The sequence below is a fragment of the Pogoniulus pusillus genome, chromosome 14 (assembly GCF_015220805.1).
Source record: "Pogoniulus pusillus isolate bPogPus1 chromosome 14, bPogPus1.pri, whole genome shotgun sequence".
NCBI classification, from domain to species: domain Eukaryota; kingdom Metazoa; phylum Chordata; class Aves; order Piciformes; family Lybiidae; genus Pogoniulus; species Pogoniulus pusillus.
Window position 1 is genome coordinate 14,097,253 of NC_087277.1, and position 15,144 is coordinate 14,112,396.

The window sequence follows — 15,144 nt, forward strand, 5'->3', positions numbered from 1 at the left end:
CACACAGCTGCAACCAATGCCTGAATATCCTGCTGCAAGCTGGCAAGGAGAACCCTCAGAGTAAACACAGGACTCCAAACAAACTCATCAGCTAACAGGCAGATGGTGGTAAAGTGGAAGAGGGCAGAAAAACAGGGATGACACACTTAATGGCAGCACTTCTACCAACATGGACAGGCCAGGATAAACCTGAGGATGGGGACAAAAAAACACTTACCAGGTTCAAGAGGAAAAAGCTCAAAGCTGTGCATCCAGGGAAGAACAATCCCATGCACCAGCACAGGCTGGGAGAGCTGGACAAGTAACAGCCTGGTTGGAAAGGGCTCAGCTGCTGGGGCAAAAGCCAACATCTCACTGAAGAGAAGGAAAGGTCCAGTCCTGGCTACCAAGGTGGCTGGGACCTCAAGGGCAGCACCCACAAGGAAAGACTGAGGGAGATGGGCCTCTTTTTTCTGAAAATAAAGATCCTCTTAGAGCCACCTACAGCTACCAAGGTAGGAACTCTAAAGACAGTTCAGATAAACTCTGACAGCACTAGCATACAGGATAAGCAACAGTAATGGCCACAAAAAGGCACCACAGAAAATTCAGGTTGGACGTGATGATAAAACCTTTCCATTATGAGCATGGTGAAGCTCAGGAATAGGCTTCCAGGAAAGGCTGTGAATTCCCCATCTTTTGGGGTCTTCACAGCTTAGTGGGACAAAGTAGAGGCTGATCCCACCAAATGCTAGCCAGAGATGTGTTTTGAACAAGTGTTTGGACCAGAGACCTCCAGACACCTCTTCTGACCACTGTAATTGCAACTCCATGATCTCATTAATTCCTGTGATATGCTTCCAGCAATTATAGCCTTGTTTATATAATTATCCTCAGACATGAAGTCAATAAGCCTTTGGAAAAAAAATTATCCATAGATGACATCAGTACTGACTTTCCTATAAATAGCCAGGTGTTATCAATAGACTATAGTGCTAGCAGCTCCAATAGTGCTGAAATCACAAATACTTAATGTTAAAACTATTTTTATCAGCTTGGGCCAAATAATTAAATAAACTGGTGAAAACAGGAATTGCCTATCTAAACCTACTGAATTTAAACATGCTGCCAAATACTATCCCATGGTCACCTCTGTATCACTCCGTATTCTTCCAGAAAAAGAAACAACCTTCAAGATTGTAATTTTATGCCACTATCTTTAGGGACGGACAATATGAAAGATATTTTCACTTGGCTTGTAAAAGCTCCCTCTAATTTAAAAACGCCAGCAGAATGTTTCCCAGAAGAAACAATGAACATGAAATTTTAGAGTGTCACTTAAGCATTACATAAGGACGCCTGGATGCCTTACATTTAAGAATAGGCTACAGATTTTAAGTGTCTTATTTCTCCCCAGCCAAGTCTCATTTTGGTTTTGAAATCACAACTAAATATAGAAGTTAGACAGTGTGATCCATCATACGGTCCTTTTGTTACACTACAAATGCAGAGCTTTAGTGATAATCACAATTAAATCAATTGCAGTAAACAAACAGTTCAGGATCAACTTAGAGGAGTATGACTGGTTCCTAGAAGTCACTCCTAGGACTTGACAGATGAAGCAACAACTCAATGCAACAGACAGAACCGCTTCAAGAAGGAGAAATCTAGACTATTACTTTATATAAAAATCCTGCTTTTTGAGTATTCTTGGTTTGGTAAACCTTGAATTATCTCACACTGTCAGTGAGTCTCAAAATAAAAATGAGAGGTACTCAGTTTCATCAATAAGCATAGTAGCCAAAATGAACTTTTCACACTCACTGGGTAACTAACAGATGTATTTATCTGGGAAAAAAAAAGAAACACACAAAGCCAAACCACAAACAAACCAAGACACCAAAAAGCCAAACCATGGTCAAGTTTGGTCAAGCACACTGCCAAGGGAGATCTGCAAAACAAACCCATTTGTCTTGAAGACAATACTCAAACCACATATATCACAGGGGATGTCACTTCAGAATGAGCTCTAGTCCTACCTATGGTCTAAATAGCCATAAACCAAATGCATCAGCCAAGTCTAGAAGCACACTTTTCAATTTGGTTTAATTCAAAACAAGCTGATCTGCACATTCATCAGGATCAGCAACAAAGACACCTTTACCCAGCCCACAGTGATTGGAATTCTGGAGATAATGCAGTTATTCCACAGTTAATCCTGAAGCCACCTTTACTAGCTGCATTTTAAGTTACAGAAGCAAAACACTTAAATTTTATGCATGGTTTCAACTTATAGAGTCATGCATGAATGCAACATCACATACAGCTGAGATCTTTGTCACACCCCAAACAGAAAACAACTGCACAGTAAGAAAACCTTTCAGTGTAATTTAGTATTGCTTTATAATTATCTTAACAAGGAAGGCTGTTGCACAACTGCCATTCTGAAAATGCAATTATTCACACTACAGTGTCTGACTACTAGTGCACTTTAATGACTTAAATTTAATATGGTAAGAGCACTGTTGGGGAAAAGAGTAGTCCTGATGACTGCCAGCTAAGAGATTTGTCTCCTCCACTGTTACAGGAATGTTATTTCATGACGCAAGTTACTTGGACAAACACTGTATTAGCGGCAAGCTAATCCTGCAAAAGGGAAGAAAAAAAAAGATCAGTTTTCTGCTGCAGCAGGTAGGTCATATCAGTTACTGGATGGCAGAACAATCCTTAGCACCAACAGGAAGGTTTTGGTGCATGTTTTTCTGTTTATAGGCTGTGTTTAAAACCATTTAGATGCAGCTAAAATATTTCCATGCCTTGCAAGAGGAAACATGACGTTCGAAAACAAACGAACAAAACAAAAAACAAAACCCAAACCAACCAAAAAAAAAAAAAAAAAGCTGAGGAACAAGTAGCTGCCTTTCACTCTCTGCAAAGTGAAACCTAACCACAGGTCTGAAAACTGTCCTTTACCATTTTTTTGTTAACACTGCAAATTCACATGGAGCTCTTCCCACAGACTTCTATTTCAAATTGCCAGAGTGAACCTCCACAGCAGTCAACCAAGCAGGACTTCACATGGAAGTTGCTTTTCCTAAATGCTGAAGTTAGAAGTCTGTGTTATCTTACCAATGCTCCACCTGCTGGTATGTGGACAGTACAGATGAGTCCCACAAAGCATCTTGACCTTGGAGAAGCAAAGACAAACCAAAAGAATGCAAGAATAAACAGAAACGTTTGAGTAGTCAAAAGCATCTCAAGCACCTAAGGCAAAAATCTCCCCTGAAGAACTTGGCCGTATAATACTTTCCTGAATAATATTACTACTGAAAAATATTTGTGAAAACCTCTAACCAAGTTTGTGGCTCAATCCCCCTTTGGTGGCAGGCCAGCTACTCACACGTGATCGTTAGTTACTTCATTAGGTCAAGAGTACAGCTCTGCTGAAAAGTTTGCAGGAAGGCTGCAAGTCAAGGCCAAAGGTAGAGCTCCCACAGAAAACTATCATTCAATCTTAAGTTTCTACATTATCAACTCTTTTTCAGGGTTTTAAAGTGAGCCTCAAATAAAAACCTCATTGAAGCCAGGTACCTCCTCACAACAAACAGCCAAAAATATTTTTTGAAGTAATCATATTTACATATGAACAGTAACATGTTTACAGAAATAAGTAAACATGTGCCCCTTCACAGGAATTCTGCCACACTGTTCCTAAGGCTGATGATGTTCCCTAAAAGTGGTTTGAATGGCAAGTATGCTACAGTCCTTAAGACTTGTTTCACTTGGTGAAAGGTATCCTCATTCAGCTTTCCACAACAGGTATCATCACTCACAATTGTTTTTTTCACAAGCCAAAGAAACTGGGATAGGCAACTGAAGAAAAAACTCCTGAAGTGTTTCAAGATTGACCACCTTGTAAATCAGCTGTTTTCCTCAACCACTTCTACACCACTTAGCCACAAGCGTTGGATAAGTTACTGTAGGTGCTTGTTACAGACACCCACAACTTCTTGTACAGGCTGTAGAGTCTCCATCTCTGGAGGCACTCAAAAAGCCACCTGGACACACTGCTGCATGCTCTACTCTAAGTGGTCCTGCTCTAGCAGTGGGGTTGGACTAGATGATCTTCTGCAGTCCCTTCCATACTCTACCGTTCTGTGACTCCTTGATCCTCCTAATTTTAAATCTGAGTGACCAAATGAAAACTCAGCCAGCTTTTTGGATTCAAGCACCAAGCACAGACCAAAACTCGCTGCCCTTCCACAAAACCACGGAAGTAGAGTCTAAGGCAGCTGACCTTTTAAGCGCAAGAAGGATGGTACCATAACTGGAATTATTTGTCAAGCTCTACAGGCAAATACATTCTCACATTTAATCTTCTGCAATTCCAACTTAACTACTTACTGTTTGCAAGTAGAATTCCTCAAACTAATTATATTCTCTAATTTTAAAAAGACAGGGAACAACTACTGCTTTGAAAGTTACCAATAACTTGTACACTACAATGCTTCAGACTCCAGTAACCTGAAAGTCCTACCTGCGCAAAGATTAACTAACCAGCTAAAGTAACTTCTTGATACTACAATGGGTGAAGGAATGACTGAAGCAGATAGCCACACAGCTCAAGTTAACAACACATTATAAACTGTCTAAACTAGTCAGGAAAATTCTGCAACAGGAGATCTGCAGCGTATCAATAAATCGACAGGAAAACTATTCCTATTTTCATCCAAAACAGATGACTTAGGAGAACATTCCTCTTTTTACAAAAAAAGAAAAACTAATTACTGATCAACAGTCTTTAAGAATTGCAACAGAGGTTTAGTTTTATTGGGGTGCCTGGTATTTCAGGAGAAATTTAAAAGTAATACTGCACATAACAGCAATTCAAGCTGTGCAAATAAATGTCTTATTTCTTAATTTATATATAAGCAAGAGGTTAGGTATCATTAACTACAACAATAAGGAACTTAGCACTACAATTCTGTTGTGCAAGAAGGAGCAACAAATCAACTAGTATTTCTCTTCAGTACTGTAGTATACAACTTCCTATTAACATACAGACTCACTGCTTTAATCAATTTGTTAGAACCAAGGGATGTTTGAGACTCATTTTACTTTGCTAAGATTCTACTGCTTCTAGTTAATATTTGGCATAATAGACTTTTAACTGAAGCACCAGCATAGTAGCCCCTGATCCTACTAGTATGTTTATCAAGACAAGTAATTTTCTCAACATATTTCAAGAGAAAAAAAACCCAACACTGTAAAGGTTTGACTAAGCTTTTGCATGCAAAGCAGTCGTAGAGGCTGAAATCAATGAAATAATCATGTTTAATCACATTATATCTGAGGATATCAACTACTGCATTTGTTTTGTAATTAATATTTAGAAGCATTGGATCAGATGTGGCAATTAATTTTTCAAGTTACTAATTTAAATAAAAAGCAGGATGGAAGAATCAAAATAGACAGCATGTAATTTAAACAAATATCACAAGATTCCTTGTTAAAGAATCTGCCTTATATCACAGCTGATCCAAGTTCCAAACATGGCAAGTTCTGTTTGGTGTCACAGTTTACTTCTGTAACGGCTAGAGATACAGCATATCAACCTCCACAAAGTTGGAGTTTGATATGCTGTAGGTAAGGTAAGTTAAGTTACCTTAGCTTTCCTTGTTTTTTCCTTGAAATATTACTTTGATATATTCAGAACAGATGAGGGACAGGTTGCAGAAGAACTAGCTTCCCTGATACTAGAACATTCCAAATGTTCCAGTGCCTGATCCTGTCAGCAGACAGCTTAGTTATCTCATAGCAAAGGGCTATGTGAAAATGCAGATGTCGTTAACCTACGGAGATATTTGAAATTTAGACTCATTGAATCACCATCAAGAAAAGCTCTTCAAAACACTGCCTTAACCTTAAATATCTAATCAAAGGTAACACTGCGGCAAGACTGTTGCCAAGAGCACTGACTCTCCAAGCTCAGCAGCTGGGACATGCCTTCAAAATTCTGGGTATCTGCAGCTAGAGAGCTAGGCAGGTCACCATCTGCTTAAACCACAACAGTTATCAGGCTGTTATACTTTTAACCTTTTGTTTCCAGTTTCTGTCTTACTAAACTCTACTCCCCATTTCACTATTGTTTGCCAGGTACTGAGGTGTGATGGTTTGCTTCAAACTAGCACATGAGGACATGGGGAAAGGAGACAGTCTGGTGAAGGCTAAAGAAAAGAAATACTGTGGGCCAGCAGTCCCAAGGAGTTTGTACCCTGACATATATGCTTAGGAAGCTCATGCAATATGAACACTCCTCTGCCAAGATGCAGAGGGTTACCAGGGCATCTTCTGTCGTCAAGCATCACCTTCGGGAAACAGGACTTTTTAGAAGGTACAAATTTAAGTCCTTTTGTGTAGGTTATCAATGATACACAACATAGCTCAGCACTCACCCAAAACTGTGAACTCTGCGATTTCTGCATATTAAAGTACTGCATATAACTGTGATTTCTGCATAGAAAAGTACTTAGTGCACTGAACTGAGCAGCTTAAGGTAACGCATAGAAAAGTGCTGATTTCAGAACACTTGGAAACACTTTGAACTGCCAAAGAATGACGACCCTGCATTTGGCTGAACTGTGCTGTATCTGAAGAGAAAACAATGAAGTCAATGAACAAAGTCCTCTGAGGCTCATCTGGCATTTTGATTTATTACACCAATATTTGATTTATTAAGCCTCCAATGTTCATTCTCCATGCTGCTCTGACACAGCAAAAGATTTGTTGTGGATTAACTTATTTTATTTCTATATTCTTTATGTAAACTGCCCATGTTCTTACAAATTCCACTAATACCACTTTGATATCTAACACTGTGTTGATTCAGTGTGAAACATGAGAATTAAACAGCCTTTTAGTGGCTTAGCTTCCTTATTCCACCAGGACTCAACATGCCCTCAGACATGAAAATCTTATCTAGGGCACTTATTGTGAATATTTTAATCTTTCTTCCTTTATATTTCTAACTTTCATTTCTGGAGAAATACAGGCCTAATTCCTCAACTTTCTTGTGCTGGCGTTGAGACCAAGGCATCCTAAAATGACAGCATACAAGGAGCAAACTGGTATAATTAAAGGGTAACTTCAGGCATAGGAAACTTAGCTGTACTAGTGAAATTTTAAATTGCAGCATGGGCTATGCTTTTTCTACTTAAGTGCCAGCTCAGACAAAGCAATGAGTCTTCACTGGGTAGTAAGGCATTCTTCAATTCAACTATTTCACTGCTGTTTAAATTCACCCAACTCTCTGGAAAAAAAAAGGGGAATTTTGGAAACAAATATAAATAGGAAAGATTGAGATAGTATTGTGTTGACAGAGCTACTGACTGACTGATTAAAAGAATCTCAATACACTCTCTTCTGTGCATACACCTTACTATAAATTGCTACTATGACCTTTTTGAATCAAGAAGCAGTGAAGTAGGAGATTTCCATTTCTGTTTTTTTTTTTTTAATAATCCTTCACATTGTTCTATGTGCTACAGGATCAATCACTCATCAGTACAACTATCCCTATGTTTCATACCTTCATCACTCCCAAGCGTGCCTCCAAGCAGCAATCTGGAAAAGATCATCAAGCCAGGCAACAGACAGTTACACTAAACAGCTACCAAAAAAGTTTTCAAACAAACCAGATAAAAAAAGTATGTAAATTAATTATTTCAAATGTGTCTTGCTAGCTTCTAGATCATTAAAAAAAAAAGCATATATGCTGCACAATGACAGATTTATCTAGGCACTAAAATTTCAGATGATTTTGGTATTACTCCCTGCTATGCACACCAGATCTGAATAAATTTGCAGATGAAGTCTACAAAAGTGAATAGGTTTGTTTTAAGGTTTTGCTAGGCCAAACAGTTCTGGAAGTGCTGATTTTTCTATCCAACCCAGAAATTCCCTCTGACAAAAGCAACCATGCCTTCACCATACATATGCTTCCAGGTACAAGGATTTTTTACCTCTGTTTCATAGGTCACAACAGCAAAAATCCCCATCGTCTTAACTGAACCACAAATGCAAGCAGCATGCAAGCACATACTTACTTGCAGTCTATTCAGCTTGTTCTCAATCTGATTATTCACCTGTTTTGTACTGCCATCTGCCCACTCCTCCTCCTGTCTATCTCTGACACAGACTCTGTGCCATCTCATAAGCTTTTTTTTTCCCCAGCACCTTCCTGCACAGCTCTTCCAGGTCACTGATACATTCAGCAGATAAACTTAATTGCAAGATGGCTCCTGGGGCTCCCCAGTCTTACATTCAAGTCAACTCTAATGAAGAGAAGATTTTGTCATGTAACACTTCAAAAGCCTTATATACTCACTTCCTGTTCTTAAAAATAGTTTTGTTTAATAATTTATCTGCATAAGTAGATATATATGTAAATGTATATATCTACAGACATAAGATAGGAAACAGATTCAAAACCAAGTCAGCCACTAACCACATTTATTTTCCCATTTAAACTGTAGCATGAGCAGTAATCCCCAGTAGATATGTGCAGGAGTATATGGGCAGGTATTTTTATTTTAAGCAAACAATCCACTGCTTCACAGAACTTGACAGTTCTCTCCATTAACTCCAAGGTTGTTATAAGCCAAATCTTATCATGTGTTGAAAAGGATGTTGGGATTAATTATGTAGTTTCAATCTGGCCCTTTTATTAGTACCAAGAATGCTCATCTCCTAAGTTGTACATGACAGTTGCTTAAAACTCCATCTGGCTTTTTTGATTTACACCAGGAACTTCTGTGCTAAGAGTTCATGCATATATTAACTGCACTGTTTTGTTTCTTCTTCCTTTCCTCTGCTAAAGAAAAGTAGTAAAAAAGGGTTTTCAACAAAACATGTAAGTACAAATGAACCTGCAAATGCCTGTTATCATTTGGAAATTTAGGATGTAACAAAGTCATTTCATGCTTCTTTACATAAGAACAATCTGTTGTTTCATTTGGGTTTAAGTAGCAAAATACCTGACATCAATTGCATCATGCAATGTTTTTTTCCCAAGAGCCAAGTTTCTTACAAATATTTTGGCAGATTTAAGCATCTAGACTACATTTTAGTCACCTACATCTACAGAATGAAAGGGCTACTCATGATACCAACGATGATGAAAGGCTTAAGTGACAACATAAGTATGCCTTCATATTCACATAACTCTCTGTAAAGCAATAAGCAACAATGTAATGGAATCCAGAATGTACGCCCAGTAAGTGTTTTGGAGTAATTTTTAACAAAGTTTACTCAGAGATGCTAGGAGTCTCTAAAACTTACTCTACAACAACTGCTTTGTTGTCCATCTTCCTGCACATGGTTTAAAATCAGATTTGCATATCCTCCAGAAATAACAAAAGCGCACACATTCCTAGATTATTGTGATAAAAGCAATAATGATAATTCAATTCCCTACTCAAAATTAAAATTCAAGTTGCTCTTAGATGTTTTGCCAATGCATTTCTTTAACTCCACAAGAACAGCTCACTTAGAGGAATTTAAGTGTCAAAGCACTGCACCTGTTCCTTTCAGATAACCAGTCTCCTTGTCGAGTCTTATATTCCACTTCACTCTCCATTACAATGAGAATTTTTTTCTTGCAGTATGGCACATATTATTTGTGGAAAGTCACAAGGGAAACAAACTCTCTACTTCCACAAGCCACATGAGCACTCCTCTCCAGGTGCACATCTTCTTCCTTTCTGTATACAATTCCACTGCTGAGCTATACATCTTCTACAGTCACGTACATGACTGCATAAGGAAACTTTCCAGCTGTTCAAAAGAAGCCACGGAGCCAGACAAGGACAACTACGTTCATCAAGAGAGGCAAGCAGGAATTTGGCTCACTCCCACCACCAGAGCACTAAAAGAGACTACAGTATATTTAAGAATCACGTGGGGTTTTTTTTTGGTTTTTTGTTTTTTTTTTAATGAAGCCTTATGTACTATTCAAAGAAGGTGCCCAACTTGGAATTCAACTACAAACACTGCACCACTACAGGTTTTTATGTCAGCAAGTTTCAGCTAGATTTAGCAAGCAAGAAAAACAGAAGGAAGATTGGGTTTCCAGAAGGTTTGCTTCAATTTCACCCATCAATTGACAGTATCTTCCTTATGTGTGATTAAATGCCAACTACAAGAACAGTTTGAAGTATCATCATTTGAAGGCACAATTCTTCTCGAAGACTTTACAAGAAGTGCAGAGTAATGGTATATAAAAACCTTTATTTTCTGGTCTTAGCAGTATTGAAGCTTCTGAGGAAACTCAAGTCCTTTGGTTTTCATAGCTGTTTTATCACTAGTCCTCAAAACTGCATTAGTGTTTCACCTATGTATGACACAGATAAGACTTATGTCCAGTAGAATCTCTCTCTCAATCACCTCCACAGCCACATTACTTCAGTTACAATCCCCACTACCGAAAGGAGTAGAGCGAGTTGTTTCTTACTCCCAAATTATTCCTCTGATGTCTCCTAGGAGGACAGTATTATGCTCCTGGCACAGATCTCTTTGGCATGCTTTTAAGAAATTTACATGTAGACATTCGAGACAACAAGCATCCAGTAAGTATCCAGCTCTTAAAACCTACAGTAAGATAACGCCAATGAATTTTCATGCATGAGAACAGCAGGACAGGATGTACAGTGCAAGCTTACATAAGACACAAGGCACTGCTGGGAACCAACAGAAGTGAATAGCAGAAATGGAATAGCATCAGGAAAATGCTGATGTCACTCATGTACATTCACATTGCACTGGCCAAGTTTCTCTGATCCTAAACCTGGCATTTCTAGATGTCTGCAAAACCTCAGTTTGCTCTGTTTTACTGAGATCTTAAAAAAGAACTTGTTTTTTTAAAACCCATGTTTCTTCCTAATATTAGGATTTACAAAAAAAAAAAAAAAAAATCAAGAATATTCTAGATTTACTGTAGCACTTCTGAGCAACAAACTAAAGAAAAACAGAAAATCTAATGAAGAACTGGAAAAAGCATGTAATTATGTACACAAGCACTTACTGAAAAAAATAGTCCAAGAACTTATCTGTTTTAAAATATAACCTCTGCAAATCTACTAAGGTCAATGAGACTTAAAGTAGTTACTCAGTAAGCCCTGCTCGAATAAATTAAAGGTGCCTAAGGGTAAGTATTTGTTTTTTCCAGGGCACCTACTTATTATGACTTAACAATGAAGTGCCATTTTACCAGAGCAGCTTTCAGTTCTGTTGAGGAAAAAAAACACCAAGCAGCCCCAACTGTGTGGTGCATACCTCCTTTTCAACACATAACAGCTTTCCTATTTAATCTTAAAACTGACTATGGAAGTTTCATATTAACTTGAATAGACACAAGTGAGAAAGCATAGATCAAGTTACTTTAAAAAAATCCCTAAAACAGTGTTCTTTCTGGTGAATCCCTTCTACAAAACGGAGGAAAAAAGAGAGAGAAACAGTCTGTCTCCACAAGTTAGTACAAAGCAAAACTGTAAAAACACAACTTAGTTCACTCAAGCCCGTACGCACAGCAGCAGCAGCTACCAGCTCTGTGCCTGACTGCTCTCACCTGCTACAGCAGTGGTTGCAAGTCACTTGAGAGCAGTGAACAAGTCACAATAAGTAACTCCTTAAGTGTTCTAGGATTCCAGCACTGGGACTTTTGCTTATGGCATACCTAAACATTTGATTTTCTACAGAGAGCATCAAACAAGGCAAGACGGAAAATACCATTCCTAAAACTGAACTACCCAGTTTACCTTCCATTATACGTCATGAACTTACTGTTAGTCCCTTTAGTATATTTTTTCCAAGTACAGAGGCAACCTGAGATAGTGTGAAGTTAATGCAACTACGCAGCCCCAGCAAGTACAGCTGAAGGGTATCATAGTAAGTCACAAAACAATGCCAAAAAGTAATTTCTTCATCACAGCAACAGTATCAGAACACTTCTCTTCCAGTTCCCTACCAAAACATCAAATCTAAAATGATATAGCTCAGAGATGTTAACTATCAGAGATAACCAACTACATTAGAAACTCACAAGTTTTCTTTAGCAGTGGAAGAGGACACCAGCTTTGTTCTGGACAAACAGAAAGGAAACAAATCCACAAACTATGTGAGCTGTGGAATGGCAGCTCTTTCAAAGCATATCAGTGCACACTCTGTAAAAATGTTAAGATGACTATTTGAGATCACGCAATATCCCAGGTTATTAAACATCTTTTTGAATAAGTGCCTATTTTCACCCAATAGCAGCTACTATAGCAAAAATTCTGCAAGCAGAACAACTGCACCCTGGCTAGGACCGCTATCCTTTTATAGTCAAAATAACATTGCTATCTACCTGCGATTACTATAACGGATAAACATTTTGGTTAGTGTATTTATTCACAGTATGTCTTTGGAAAACATCACTATTCCAAATTCATAAGCAAACTGAGGACTGATGCAGACTGACCCAAGTTCACAGAGTAATTCTGTGGTAAAATAACGAACTTCACCTGGTTTTGCCATCATGCAACTAATACTTTCTATTAATGAGTCACTGCTGCTCCTATAAATTATTCCTTAAACATGAAGAGACAACAGACCGCTAGTGGCATTCAAACTCTGCGTCTTAACAGCAACTTCACTCCAGGGTTTCTAAAAAAAAAACCAACCCACGCCCAAGGCCTTGTTCTATACTATCAAAGAATGATACTTCAGCACTGGGCTGATGTGGTAAAAAAAAAAAAAGACAGACATACACATATATACATATATATGTATTATCGGTTAGTCCGTCTTGTTTGTGATTCAGTTCTCTCACTAGAGAAACAAGAATGAGTCCTTGAATAGTTTTACACCCTCATGCTACAGACCACCGGGCAAGGGCAAAGCGCGGGGATGAAGGCACAGTCTACTCGGTAGACAAGTTATGCAAAGCTGGGGGCCGGGGCGGGGAGCAGAAGTCCCTACAGCCCACAAGAAAAAAAAAAAAGTAAAGTAAAAGGTCAACTTCTGTTCCCAGGTCACAGAGGTCACAGCACGGTGATGGAGGGCGCACAGCCCCCAAGGGCTCTACGGTATGAAAGTAGACCTCGGGCACAGGGAAAACAGAGTGAACAGTGCCGAGCTGCTCTCCTCCTCTTTAGAGCCCCGTCCCTCACCGCAAAGCTCAAGGGAGTGGGGAGCTCCCTCCCTAAGCTCACTGACCGTCTACTGGGGAATGGTAACCTGGAAACCTACCCCACACTCCGCTGCCGAGGGCACCTCTCCACCCCTCGACGCAGGAAGGACGCTCCCCTGCCCTCGTCCTACCGCCCCAGAGCCGCGGACAGGGCCCTGGCCATTTCCCCGCGCCTCGCTCGCCGCCTGAGGCCACGGCCTGGTCCCAGCCCCAGCCCGCCTGCACAACTAGGCGGCCCCATCGGGGCGCCGCTCCCCCGTACCTGTGAGGGGAGGACGGCGGGGGGCGGCTAGCTCCTTCGGGGGAGCTCGGAAGCTTCCTCACCAGGACTGCCTCGTCCGACCCCGGCCTGCTCGCGGACCCTTCTTGCAATCACTTCTCTCGCTCGGCCTGCGGGCCTCACCGAGCTCTCTAGCCCGGCTCGGCTCGGGCCGCTAGCGGCCGCGTCTCCCACCTCGCCTTTAGTTTGACCTTTTCCGTGTCTCCGGCTCCCTGTCCCCGACACACTTTGACGTCACTCCCATGGCAACAAATCCCCGCCCCCTGCCATCTCGCGCGCGCGCCGGCCCCCCCTTACAGCCGCCGGCCTCACCTCCCCCCCCGCCCTCACGCACGCACGCACGTACGCACGCGAGCACGCAGCACGCGCCGCAGGGAGAGGCGGGGCTGTCTCGCATGTGGTCAATGAGCGTTCTCGCTGGGGCGCTTCCGGCCAGCCTCTGGGCTGTGCGCGCCGTGACCGTGCGGTGTGCGTGGGGTGCGCTGTGCGCTCGGAGCGTGTGCTGTGTGTGTGCTCGGCGAGCTCCGCGCACCGGCCACACCGTACTCTGTGTTGTGCTGCGCCGTGCCGTAGCGCCAGCAGCGTGCAGCTCACCGCCTGCCTTCTGCGAGCCCCAAAGATACTTACGGGCAGTGTACACGGGAGGGTGGTAGTGGAGCTAGCGGGAGAGCGCAGGAGAGGGAAAGCTGAACTTCTGTCTGTCCCTTTCGCAGGTAACTTTCAGCACACTGGAACACAGCTGAGAGGCGGGAAAACACGGGACTGCAGTGTGGGGCAGGGACATGAGAGATCAAAATGGATGAAACCTGGAGGATATAATGATGCAGTGTTAGGACAAGGAGTAATGGCTTTAAATTGGAAAAGAGTAACTTTAGATGTGAGAAATAAGTTATTTGATGTTAAGAGTGGTGAGGCGTTAAAACAGCTTCCACAGAGACGTGGATGCCTCTTTCCTGGAAGTGTTAATGGCTGGGCTGGATGGGGCTTTGAGCAACCAGGCCTAGTGGAAAGTAGCTTGCCCATGAGAGGGATGTTGAAGCTAGGTAATCTTTAAGGCCTCTTCCAACCTAAACCATTCTATGGTTCTTGTAAGGAAGATGTTGGCAGTAGGATCAGAAACAGGGTGAGGAAGCAGGAATGGAAAGAATGTAGGTTATGGCTGCAGTGGAGCCTGGGGCAGAGCAAGTGTGTTAAAGCAAAAGGCTCTAATCCTGTGGAGGAAAGATAAGTGCGAAGGAGGGAGGACATGTGCTTATACACTCTTCAAAGGAATGAGTCCCTTGCCCCTCTCCAGAGGGAGAAATGAAGCCTTAGCACATTAAATACTGCCTTTTTGTTCTGTACGCATACACAGGCCAAGTCAGTGCCATCGGTGTGCCTGCTCCTTTTCACCTCTAGTGTTCTTCCTTATTCCGTTCAGTACACTCTAAAGATGAAGCTGCTTCCTCAGTCTCACAACAGTTGCATTTATTTTCCCTAAAATACTTATCATGGGTATAATATATGTAATATAACATATGGATATGGAAGGCTGCACACCTCAGTGCACAGTGTGCACTTTTTAATACTTCAGCTGTGAGACGGTTCTGTGCGCAGAGCACACAACTTGTGCAAGGCCAGTGATTTACTCTTTGGATTTGTACCTTGTTTCATAAAGGTG

At 41.1% G+C, this 15,144-nt stretch overlaps 1 protein-coding gene across 1 annotated transcript in view; it reads right to left on the reverse strand.

Moving 5' to 3' along the window:
* Positions 1–13,737, reverse strand: part of ZFAT (zinc finger and AT-hook domain containing) — a 102,312-nt gene extending 88,575 nt beyond the window's left edge. The window contains exons 1-3 of the mRNA XM_064154331.1: positions 13,467–13,737; positions 7,568–7,602; positions 3,109–3,166 (exon numbers count right to left, since the gene is read on the reverse strand). The gene's annotated coding sequence lies outside the window, so the exon portion shown is untranslated. The remainder of the gene's footprint in view (positions 1–3,108; positions 3,167–7,567; positions 7,603–13,466) is intronic.
* Between the last annotated feature and the right edge of the window lie 1,407 nt (positions 13,738–15,144).